The sequence below is a fragment of the Silene latifolia genome, chromosome 4, assembly GCF_048544455.1.
Source record: "Silene latifolia isolate original U9 population chromosome 4, ASM4854445v1, whole genome shotgun sequence".
Lineage (NCBI taxonomy): Eukaryota > Viridiplantae > Streptophyta > Magnoliopsida > Caryophyllales > Caryophyllaceae > Silene > Silene latifolia.
Genome location: NC_133529.1, coordinates 23,628,509 through 23,640,285, shown reverse-complemented (window position 1 = coordinate 23,640,285; position 11,777 = coordinate 23,628,509). Strand labels below are relative to the sequence as shown.

Below are 11,777 nucleotides of genomic sequence, written 5' to 3'. Positions count from 1 at the left end.
TTACCGAATTGGGAATTCTTTTGATGCTTTGCCAATCTATGAGGGAATGACACTTTGACTTTTTCCGGAATCCTTGCTTCAACATATTTCTTTGGAGGAGCATCCTCCACTTCCTTGACTTTCTCAACAACAAGTGGATCATCCACTTTCTTGGGAACTTCCTCACTTTCTTTATCATTTGGAGGGATCTCCAACTCAACAAGTACCTCCTCATCTTCTTTGGGCATGGATGGCCCATCATATTTCGTACCACTTCTTAAGGAGATAGCATTAAGGGTAGCATGTGGTTGCTCACCTTGAGGGGGTAGTTGACCTGTTTTTCTTGAAGAGCTAGATGAGGCCAATTGAGGCATTTGTTGCTCCAACATCTTGATTGCGGCATTTTGAGCTTGCTCATTCTTTTGGATTTGAGCCAACAATTCCTTTTGCATTCGGACTATCAAGCCTTCAAGCTTACCTCCTTCTTGGTTGTTTTGTTGGCCATTTTGTGGTGGAGGTTGATTTTGTTGGAAATTGTTTTGTGGGGGCCTTTGTTGATTTTGATAACCCGGTGGAGGGATATACTTTTGTTGTTGAGGGACATAGGCATTTTGTTGCGGTGGGGGTTGTGGTTGAGGATTAAGGACGTTGTTGCTTCTATAAGACATATTCGGGTGAAATCTTGTATTTGGGTTATATGTGTTTGAGAATGTACCCGGTGGATAAGCATTTTGTCTTAAAGCTTGAAAAGCATTTACCTCTTCAATGGGAGCTTGGCAATGAGCGGCATAATGACCCGCACCTCCACAACCATCACAAACGATGATTTGACTTGTAGAGGACATGGCATTGAGTTGTTGAACGGAATCTCTAGCATCTCTTTCCGCCAATTGTTATTGGAGCAAGGCAATTTGAGCTAGCAAAACGGAGTTGTTGGAGGATTGTTCTTTACCTTTGGATGGCACAACTCGGGAATTGACATATTGTGCATCATGGACCGTCATAGATTCGATCCTGGCATGAGCAAGGTCGGTGTCAATTTGGTCAAACCGCCCATTGTTGGCGGAATTAAGAATCCTTCGGGACTCGGCACAACATCCATTGTAGAATGTTATTGCTAGAAACCAATCATCTAGCTCATGATGTGGGCATTGTCTTTGAAGCTCTTTGTACCTCTCCCAAGCCTCATATAAGCTCTCAAGAGCTTGTTGACGAAATCCGGTGATTTGGCTCCTCAAAGTTTGAGTTTTCTCCGGTGGAAAAAACTTTTGATAGAAAGCAAGAGCCAAAGTCTCCCAATTGGTGATTCCCATGGCGGTGCGGTCAAGGCTATTGATCCAAGGCTTGGTCTTGTCTTTCAAAGAGAAAGGGAAAAGTATTTCCCTTATTTGGGCTTGAGTGACACCCGTTTGACGGATCATGGAGCAATAGTCACAAAAATTTTGCGCATGCAAATTGGGATCCTCCAAATGACTTCCCCCAAATTGCTTCCTCTCCACAAGGCTAATGAAAGCCAGTTTGATCTCGAAGTCCGGCGCGGTGATTTGAGTGGTTGTGATACCGGCCGGAAGCATGGCCGCGGTGGGCTTTCAGTGATCGGAAAGTTTCACCATCTTTTTGGTAGTAGATGGTGGTGGTGGTGGTGGAGATGATGAACTTGAAACCTTCTCCTCTTCAAGGGCTTCTAGATCGTCTAAGTAAGACTTTCTAGCACTTTCAACTTGTACGGGAGAAGAGGCCTCTTTCACTTTCTTCCAAAAACGTCGTCTTCTCCTAAAGGTTTTCTCGGGATCGGAATCCGGTGAAAGCAATTCTCCACTACGAGAGGACCTGGGCATAAGACAACAATTTCTAGAGAAATGATAAGTAACGGTCTCAAGGAACAAGTGTTCCTCAACACAAAAGAAAACAAGATAAAAATCGACAATTCAAAACGCAATAAAACCGTTTCCCCGGCAACGGCGCCAAAAATTTGATAGGCTTATCATGTACCTATACAAAGATAATTACCCTAAACACAAATTAATGTAGCAATAGGGGTCGAACACAAGGAAACGGGAATTACGTTGTGAAATGCTATGGAAAGATTTTTATCAAGGTCGATTTCGTTTTGTTTGTTTGTTGTTGGTTTGATGACTAACAAAAATTATGATGTAATCTATATAATAAAAGAGAGTCTAAGGGGTTCGGGTCACACATGCAAAGGTAAGTATATAATTATGTTAAACTCGGTATTAAAAACATTGTCAATTGCTTAGGCTTAGAGACACCCACCTTACGGCATTAGTGTCAACCATAGACCGGGTCCTAGAGAAACTCTCGTCCATGACTAGGTCGTCCTACTATACATGCTTAGTCTAATTCAATTCTGTGCCTCTCGACTTTAGAACGAATGAACAAACTTAATCAATTGAGTAAGGCCTTAAACAAAGATTAAACATTATGGCACAAGCATATGATAGAAGCAATATGAACAATGTTATTATCAACCTATTTTAACATGTTATACACTTGATTTTGCATGGCTCCCCTAGCCCTTAGACTAGGAAATTTTGCTACTCATATTAGAATGTAAATTGCAAACTATGTTGTAAGAAATGTTAAACATGGCTGTATGATTTGTATAAACTAGATGATATAACATGTATAAGAAATAAAACTAGAGTAATATAAATAAAATACTTAATTATAGATTATGTATAAACTAAATAGAATTGTAAATTATAAACTAGAAACAGAAATACCTTAAAAGAGATGAACTTGTATAGAAGGAACAAATAATAGCCAAATGCTTGAAGTTTATTAAGAACCAAATGTTGATGACTACAAGATTAACTTATAATGAAATCTAAGATGAAAACTATTGAAAGAAAATATAATGTTTAAGGCTTATTGTAAGTATATGAGACGTAGAATATGAGATAAAAATTGAGATCCTAAGCCTTGGAATCCCTCTCCTATTTATAGGAGAGGGAGGTGAAACGTAAATCACCAAGAAGCATGCAACCCCGATCGGGGTTGGGGGCCCCGGTCGGGGACGTGGGATTCTCGGTAATTCTTCTTAAATCCTTGATTAATTACTTGAGGAATCCAATGCTCGTGCTTTAATGTCCTTAATGCACCCGGGTAAATGCTTGCTTAACCATTCTCTAAGGCTTCCAAAGAGCATCCTATGCATGTAAGAATCTTATGCTTGACTTTGAATTGGACTTAGAAGTTGGGCTTGACTTTGATTGTTGACTTCTCTTGTATTTTTATTTTGATCCAACATTTCCTTCATGCAAAGTCCATGCAACATCCAATTCTTAGTCCATTTGCTCTTCTTTCCACTTAGCTTGCAATTTCTAGCAACTGGTACTGTGGGCGTTAAACATCGGCATAACCTCGTCCGTGACACTCTTTTCGACATCTGCTATAGATCTGGTATTTCTGCGGGAAAGGAGGTTGATATCGGTTTGGTTAACGGGCATGGTTGTTCTCTTCGTCCTGCGGATTTGCTGCTTTATTCTTGGGACAGAGGACGTGATGTGTGCGTTGACTTGACAGGGTCTTCTCCTTTGACTCAGACTGGGATGACGGATTTTGTGCCTGGCCGGTTGTTTCTTGATCTTTGCTCAGCGTAAGTGTGCTAAGTACGGGGATTTGTGCGCGGCAGCGGGTTATGGTTTCCTTCCCTTCTCTTTCTCATCACTTGGGGAGCTGGGTTCGGATGTTGTTGCCTTGCTCAAGCGGATCAAGAAATTCTCGGTATCTCAGGATGCGGGGGCTCGGGTGGCCGCTTACATTTTTACTAGACTTAGCTTTTCTGTTGCTAAGGGTGTGGGAGTCCAGCTTGTTTCTCGGCTCCCCACCAATTTCATGTAAATTTTTATTTTCTTTTTAATGAAAGTTGCGCGCATCCTTATAATAATTAAAAAAAATAAAAAATAAAAAAATAATAATAATAATAATCCCCAAAACAAAATCTAATCGACACTTGTGACTCAAAAAGCAAAACAAAAAGGGGGAAGGGGAAAAGGGGCAGAACGACGGTGCAGCAGCAAGAAGGAGCCCTATGTCGGTCAATCGGCCGCCGGCTAGGGTTTCTCTAAAATGCCCTTCCTTTTGCACGATCTCATCTCTTTTAGCCTCGTGAACTCTTAGTGCTCGCACATTTGACGGGAAAACACTATAAAAGCTACATTTCCTACAAAATACAATAAAAACAAGCAAAGACACTAGAACACGGAATTAGCTCACAAATACACTAAATAAAAATGTAACATTTAAATAAAACCGAACTAAAATAGGGGGTAAAATCGTATATAAAATGGACACATCAACCTAAATAGATGGGACTTGGATGTAAACTTATTAATGATTTTGCCGTATTAATTAACAAATTATATTACTCCGTATATGCTACCACATGGATGCTTCTAACAGACCTTAGTATTGCCACGTGCCATACTATAATGCTCAAGCTAACCTTTCAGTGTTATTAGATAAATTAATGTTAAGATTTTTTGTCAATTACAATCTTTAAAAAAAAGTATTTTTTTTGTGAAACACTCTACCTTAAAAAAAAAATGTTTGTCAAACATAACCTTTAATAATTTGTTTTTGCCAAACACGACATTTTGGCTGGAGTTTGACTAAAACTTAAAAAAAAAACGGTGATAACTCAGCATTAGTTAGGTTCTCAAGTGTGAAGGCTCTTTATTTATCATTTTCCTATTTTTTTTCCTTCACTTTCTCTTTACCTTTTCATTACATTTTTCATATCCCTCTCAAATTACCAACTAAACTTGAGGGGTCAACCCATTAAATTGTCTTCAGTACCCCGAATGAGGTTGCCCCATCTGTCGGTAAAGAATACTTGGTCGGACTCCAAGGGAGGTTTAGTTTTCGGTACTTGTCGTTAGGAGCACCTAGACCAAAACACAATTTATAACTTCACACGCAACTCTACAATTAGTAAAGAGGCAAGTAAAGGTCGGATCCCAAGGGACGGGAATTGAGATGAGATTTTCAATTGCAACTAGCGGTGTCTAGGGGTGTCACAATTTGGGGTTTGAATAGAAGATCACTAAACTAAATAGCAATAAAAGTAAACAAGCAAGATGATTAAAAAGGGATGTAAACAATTGATAAAAGGCACTAGGGTGTTATGGGGTCATAGGGGATTCATGGGAGTTGATCATACAAACATATTCTCAAATTATAAGCAAGCAATTATTGTTGTGATGGATCGAGTTGGTTTATGTCTTACAATCCTAGGAAAGTTTGGGTCCCGGAGCCGAATCGATTAGATTGTACAACACCTACAAGTCGACTTAATCTTCCCTACTCAACTACATGGATGGTCTAATGAGACTCGAGTTGGTTTATGTCTTACAAGTCTCATTGAAAAGATAGGTGATGGGTAAAAAATGCAAGAATTCATAGGCTTGCATTTCATCAAACATAACATGTGCATGAGTTGAGATTCACAACAAGCAAGCAAATAAACTATGAAAACATATTAATTTAAGCATGAATCATTCCCCATGTTGGTTTCCCCTAATTACCCATTAACCCTAGCTAAGGAAACTACTCACTCATTATCATGTTGAACATGCTAGCAAGGTTGTCAATCATACCAACAAAGTGAAACATGATGAATAAATGAAGATAATTAACAATAATTAAAAAGGGATTAAGAGAATTATACCTACTAATGATTCCAATAATAAAGCAAAGAATAATAGAAGTACTTGATGAATGATTGGAAGGTTGTCAATCTCCCAATAATAACCCAAATAATCTTCAATTACCCAAAATAAAGGATGAACAAAAGAGAGATTAAGGAAATGAGATTTGTATTAAGACTTGATTAAAAGTTGATTACAAGATTAAAGAGAGATTTGATTGATATTAACTACACTAAATATTGCTAATAAGAACATGCTAATCTAATTAGACTAATGGGGTATTTATAGTGGGGATTAGGTACATAAATTAGGGTTTACTAAGGGCTTAAATGACGATTAAGTCCTTGAGGAATCGTCGGTCTCGAGGGAGACTCCGGTCTCCTTTTCGCCGGTCCTTGAAAAATATGCGCATCCTTCTTTGAACGAGTAGAAGACGGATTAGCTGTCACACAATCCGAGCGTCCAGGGCACGGGACGGGCGGATTGTGGAGGTTCTGGCCGAGCGGATTGTTGAGGTGGACGGGCGGATTGTGGTGGTTCTGGACGGGCGTCCAGCTGAGGAAGACGCTCGGATTGCATGTGCTGGACGGGCGGATTGTGGGCAATCCGCTCGGATTGTCTGTCAGCTTCTTCCTTTCTTCTTTTCTTTCTTTCTCTTCATAAAATCCTTGAGGATTTCCTCGGAGATGCAAGGATCTTTTCTCATCATTGCCCATCTACTATAGTATGTACAAAGGCCTTCTAGTCTTGTCTTCTCTTTGATGCTTGGTCATTGAATTCAATCAATTTAGCTCTATTTTGCCATGAAAATGCAAGGTTTGCACTCCTTTCCTACCAAGGGATCAAAACCTCAAAGAATATGCAAAACAAAGGACTAGAGACAATAAATGACCCAAATATGCACTAAAAAGCATGGGAACAAGGCTAATTCGGGGACTAAATATGCTCAAATTATGGTCACATCAAATATCCCCGAACCGAACCTTTGCTCGTCCCGAGTAAAGAGGTGACAAAGACTAGGACCGTTATTTAAACTAACCTAATAGCATAGCCGATATGAGACAATTAGCGGGTCTCACTCCGCCCCTTCAACTCACAACAAGACAACCATGAGGTAGGATGCCTTCTTGCAAGGCAAGGTGGGTGTTGCCAAAATGGCGACACATCCAAGCATTAAAGCACACAAAACAAGTAATGGATGCATCTACAAAAACGAATAGCCACTTTCCTCATCTAAGTGGCGGAAATTATCTAAAGGGGAAGCAATTCAAGGGTACACACTCCTTCATAGATGCAATTTCTTCAAACTACTAAGCCTAGAAGGATACCAATAAATCACCTCCAAGTTGTGTCAAGCTAGGGTACCTTTTGTCCTCAATCGTTAAATGCTTTTGTCAAGAATAGACTCCCTATGGTGTTAGAAACACTGGAGGATCGCGGAATTCCCCCTCTTGCCTAGACAAGAAGAAGGGTCGTCCCCTCTCTACCATGCACAAAAATGGATACGGATGATAAAGGGATCGATAGTATTTGAGTTTCATTTGGGAGTTTGCTTTTGTTGATTGTTTTTCCCCCCAATTTCTTGTGGCATATAACATTTGAGAACACTTTCTTTTTGCCATTTCTTCGATGTTTGGCATTTCAATACTTGACAACTTTCAACTTTTCTTTGCATTTCTTTTGAACATTTTCAAAGCTACCCCATATGTAGTGAGGGTGCTTATATTTGAAGCATTAGGAGTCTATTTTTGCTCCTTTTTTTCATTTGATGCAATTTTGCAAACTTTTTCTTTTCATTTCTTGAACTCAAATTTTTGAACAAATTCTTTTTGTGTCCATTCCCTTTGATGACAAAATGTATGGTAGAACATGGATGAATGATGGTTGCATGGTTTCAAGGGTCACCTTGGAATAAACGGTAGCCAAGGAGTTATCACACCACAAGGTACTCTTGACTAGGCCTTAATCCATGGGTCAAAGGATACTAGCATGACACATCCTAGGGTGTTTTACAAGTATTCTAACAAGCAAAGTCTTAAGAAGAAAAAGCATCTACTAGGGCCTATATACACTTGTCAAGCTTCCCAAGTAGACGGTTTCACAAAATTTTTCTAACATGCAACTATATGCCATGATGCAACTAGCATTTATATATCCTAATGCATATGCTTCTACCAACTAGTATGCCAAATAATCTAAATGCAAGTCCTAAATTCACATTGTTTATACCGCATCAATCAAAATAAAGCCACATAGTCATTAACATAAAGAGGAAAAAGGAGATTGGAAAGATCATACCATGCGGTCTTCAATATCCTCATGTCTCGGATGTGGAGTAGTCGATCAATGTGAACAAGGATAGGCAAACACAATATATACAAGTCTACACTACAAAGGAAATGAACTTGTTTTTGGATTTTCAATTTTTTTGATTTTTTCGAAATTTTTTGATTTTTTTTTTGGATTTTTGAATAAAAGTTAAGTTAGAATTTCCCATCCCCACACTAATATGGGCATTGTCCTCAATGGCCAATATGATAGGAAATTATGCAAGTATGATGCATGAATTATATTCTAAATGCAAGCTATACTAATCTACACTACATGGTGCATGGGTTTTTGTTTATGACGGAGAGCATAATTTAGATTAACTCCCGTTGCGTATGCATGTACTTCCCCAAACCAAAATAGACATTATTTCTAATGTCTTAAATTTGGGGTAGTTCATGCACACAAGATGCAATGCATGAAACTATACATTGTCATTTTGGATTTTTCATGTGGGAACAATAAAAGAACACCTTAATGGAGCCAAGGTGTTAGTCATCATGTTGCTAGTGAAGGAAATGTAGATTCATATACAAACTTAACATACTCATATATGTCTAAATAATTTGTCATAAAATTAAAACGGATTTTATGCATGCAAACAATATATCAAAAGAGGAGAAATCATATCCTTACATTGATGTTACGGTTTTATAGGGCACAAAAGAAATCTCCTTTTCTTTTGTTCTTGAGCTTTCCCTTATGGATGAACAAGATCTAAGTGTAAGATCTCTCCCTAAGCTTTATACCCAAGGCTTTCTCTTAATCTAATTAATATTATTTGATCTAGTATAATATTTATCTTGTGAAAAATTGAACCAAAATAGTTGGTATTTTAGCTCCTAAAACCGGGTAGAGGAGAAGAGATTTTGGAGTAAATAATCTCTCTAATTTATCATAAAATGTAGAGAGGTAATTATCTTTCTAACACTAGAAATTATGAATGTAATTGAATGAATAATTTTAGAGAAGAAAAACTCTCTAAAATCTAAAGGAAAACCGGTGGGGAGGGGCTTTTAGGGGAGCCAATGCATGCCCATATTTGTCTTCACAAGGTGAGTAGGCTTGCATGGCTACTTTAGCTTTTCATCATTATGTTTTCTATTTAAAATATAAACACAATTTAACCCTAAAACTCCTCTAATATTTCGGCACTTATAGCTAATATGGAGTCCATATTATTTTTGTCAATTGTCAATATGTCACATGTCACATGTCACATAAATTTGTTATGTATTTTTAACACATTAAAAATCAACGTATTAATAAAAATACGTCACATACAAAAATCGACTTAGTAATTTCATAATTACTAGTGCCAAAATATTTTACCATTTATAAATCACAACGGATTGTATTTATAATAATTCATTCAAATTTAATTGTTACATTAAACAATTTATTTCATCCGAGTAATTATACAATTTGATTACTCAGACCGTATCTCATTTAATCACATTTCAATTCGATACGTAAATTATACTTCCAAAATCGTCCGTCAATTTTCAAGTAATTTAATTAACTCGTAACATTATACGATTAATTAAATAATCAATTAAGAGTATTGCCCTTTAGGTATGACCTAGGGGGTCAACTGATCACCACCGTCACACGACAGTAATGTCAAACTCTAGTCAGCCAATCATTACCGATATATGTTGACCAGTTGACAGTAACAATATTACTTCCCAATTGTATTCATTTTAATGAGACTTAAACATGTGATCATCATGATCAACAGTCGTGATCGCATTATTGTCGGAGGACACATATTCCAACAATCTCCCACTTGTCCTCGACAAGTGTGCGTCACCAATTCTCTTGTCCTATTACTATCTCCCACTCAATGCAAGGTGTCTTTCAGGTCGTACTTGCAAGTGATCATATCGAGAGTGGTTTCCTCGATCTGGAGAATAACTGATTGACCGGATTTATCCACTCTGGATACCTTCCGAGCGTGGCCACGCATTTCCAGTTCATTACTCCTCGAGTGGCCCTGAGATATTGTTATAACCCTGACTAGGGGTGGACAATTCCTATTGCACTCATTCCCTTCGACTAGCCACAGCCATCATAACCCAAAATATGCCCATTTGACCCCATTTACGAAGGTCGTAGTAACACAAATCAAAGTTAATCTGAAACTGTGCCATCTTAGGTGAATAGTCTTTAGTCAAAAGAATCGACTCATTTGAATACTATAGTAGCTCTCGCCACGACCAGGCTATATAAATTTGCCAGAACTCTATAAGCGGTCATTAGGCCCGACATAATGTTCCTAACAGTCTGCCTATGTGATCGACTAGTCATCTCACATGACTCTATGGCACTTGAACTTGCCATCAATCGCCTCACACTCTAGTCACTTCGAGACGTCACCTCATATAAGCGACTATGGGCAAATACTATGTTAATCCGTGTTCACTTTAACGGGGTTCAATTGTCACTACAACCCGTTTGGATATAACAATGTATAAATTAAAGATAAAAGACAAATGTGATTATGAACATGAACAAAAACAACACTTTTATTTCATTTCAAAATCTAACAAAAATTTGGTACACGTTTAAGTCCCATGGAGGTAACATGTCCATCATGCTTAGCTTGCGATAAAGGCTTGGTGAGCGGATCGGCAATGTTGTCATCCGTCCCAACCTTACATAACGCAATTTCCTTTCTATCAATAAAATCTCTTATTACATGATACTTTCTAAGTACGTGTCTAGATCTATTACTAGACTTTGGCTCTTTAGCTTGGAAGATCGTCCCACTATTATCACAATAGAGAGTGATGGGATCATCGGCGGTAGGTACTACTTTTAGACCTTCCGTGAATTGCTTGATCCACATAGCTTCCTTGGCGACTTCCGATCTTTGCTATGTACTCACCTCCGTTGTAGAATCCGCGATTCTGACTTCCTTGAAGCTTCTCCAGCTTACGGCACCACCATTGAGCATGAAAACAAAACCAGCTTGTGATTTCATGTCATCTCTATCTGTTTGAAAACTTGAGTCCGTGTATCCATTAACACGCAACTCATTGTCTCCTCCAAACACAAGGATAGAGTCCTTAGTTCTTCTCAAGTACTTAAGGATATTCTTGACAAAGATCCAGTGACTCTCACCCGGATTTCCTTGATATCTACTCGTCATGCTCAAGGCATACGATACATCGAGCGTGTGCATATCATGGCATACATGATTGATCCGACAGCGGAAGCGTAAGGGATTTCACTCATGCGTTCAACATCATGGGGTTTAGAGGGACATTGAGTCTTGCTCAATATCGTCCCGGTTACCATAGGTACCAAACCCCTTTTGGATTTTTCCATGCTGAAGCGTCGAAGAATCTTATCAACATAAGATTCTTGACTTAGTGCCAATATCCTCTTGGATCTATCTCTATAGATCCGGATACCTAATATGCGTTGTGCCTCTCCTAAATCCTTCATTTGGAAGTGGTTACCTAACCACTTCTTAACAGAAGACAACATTGGAATATCATTTCCAATGAGTAGTATGTCATCAACATACAAGATTAGGAACACAACTTTGCTCCCACTAAATTTCATGTATAAACATGGTTCCTCAACATTTCGAGTGAAACCATTTTCCTTTATTACATCATTGAATCGATGATTCCAACTTCTTGATGCTTGCTTAAGACCATAAATGGATCTCTTAAGCTTGCACACTTTGTTAGGATTTTCAGAATCAACAAAACCGTCGGGTTGTATCATGTACACCTCCTCTTCTAAATGCCCATTTAGAAAAGCGGTTTTGACATCCATTTGCCA

The 11,777-nt window shown here is 38.4% G+C and overlaps 1 non-coding gene across 1 annotated transcript; it reads left to right on the top strand.

The window, feature by feature from the left end:
- The first annotated feature begins 1,113 nt into the window (after positions 1 to 1,113).
- On the top strand, positions 1,114 to 1,220 carry LOC141654348 (small nucleolar RNA R71). Its single transcript, XR_012547908.1, has one exon. It is a non-coding gene; the product is annotated as a small nucleolar RNA R71 (small nucleolar RNA).
- Positions 1,221 to 11,777: the final 10,557 nt, after the last annotated feature.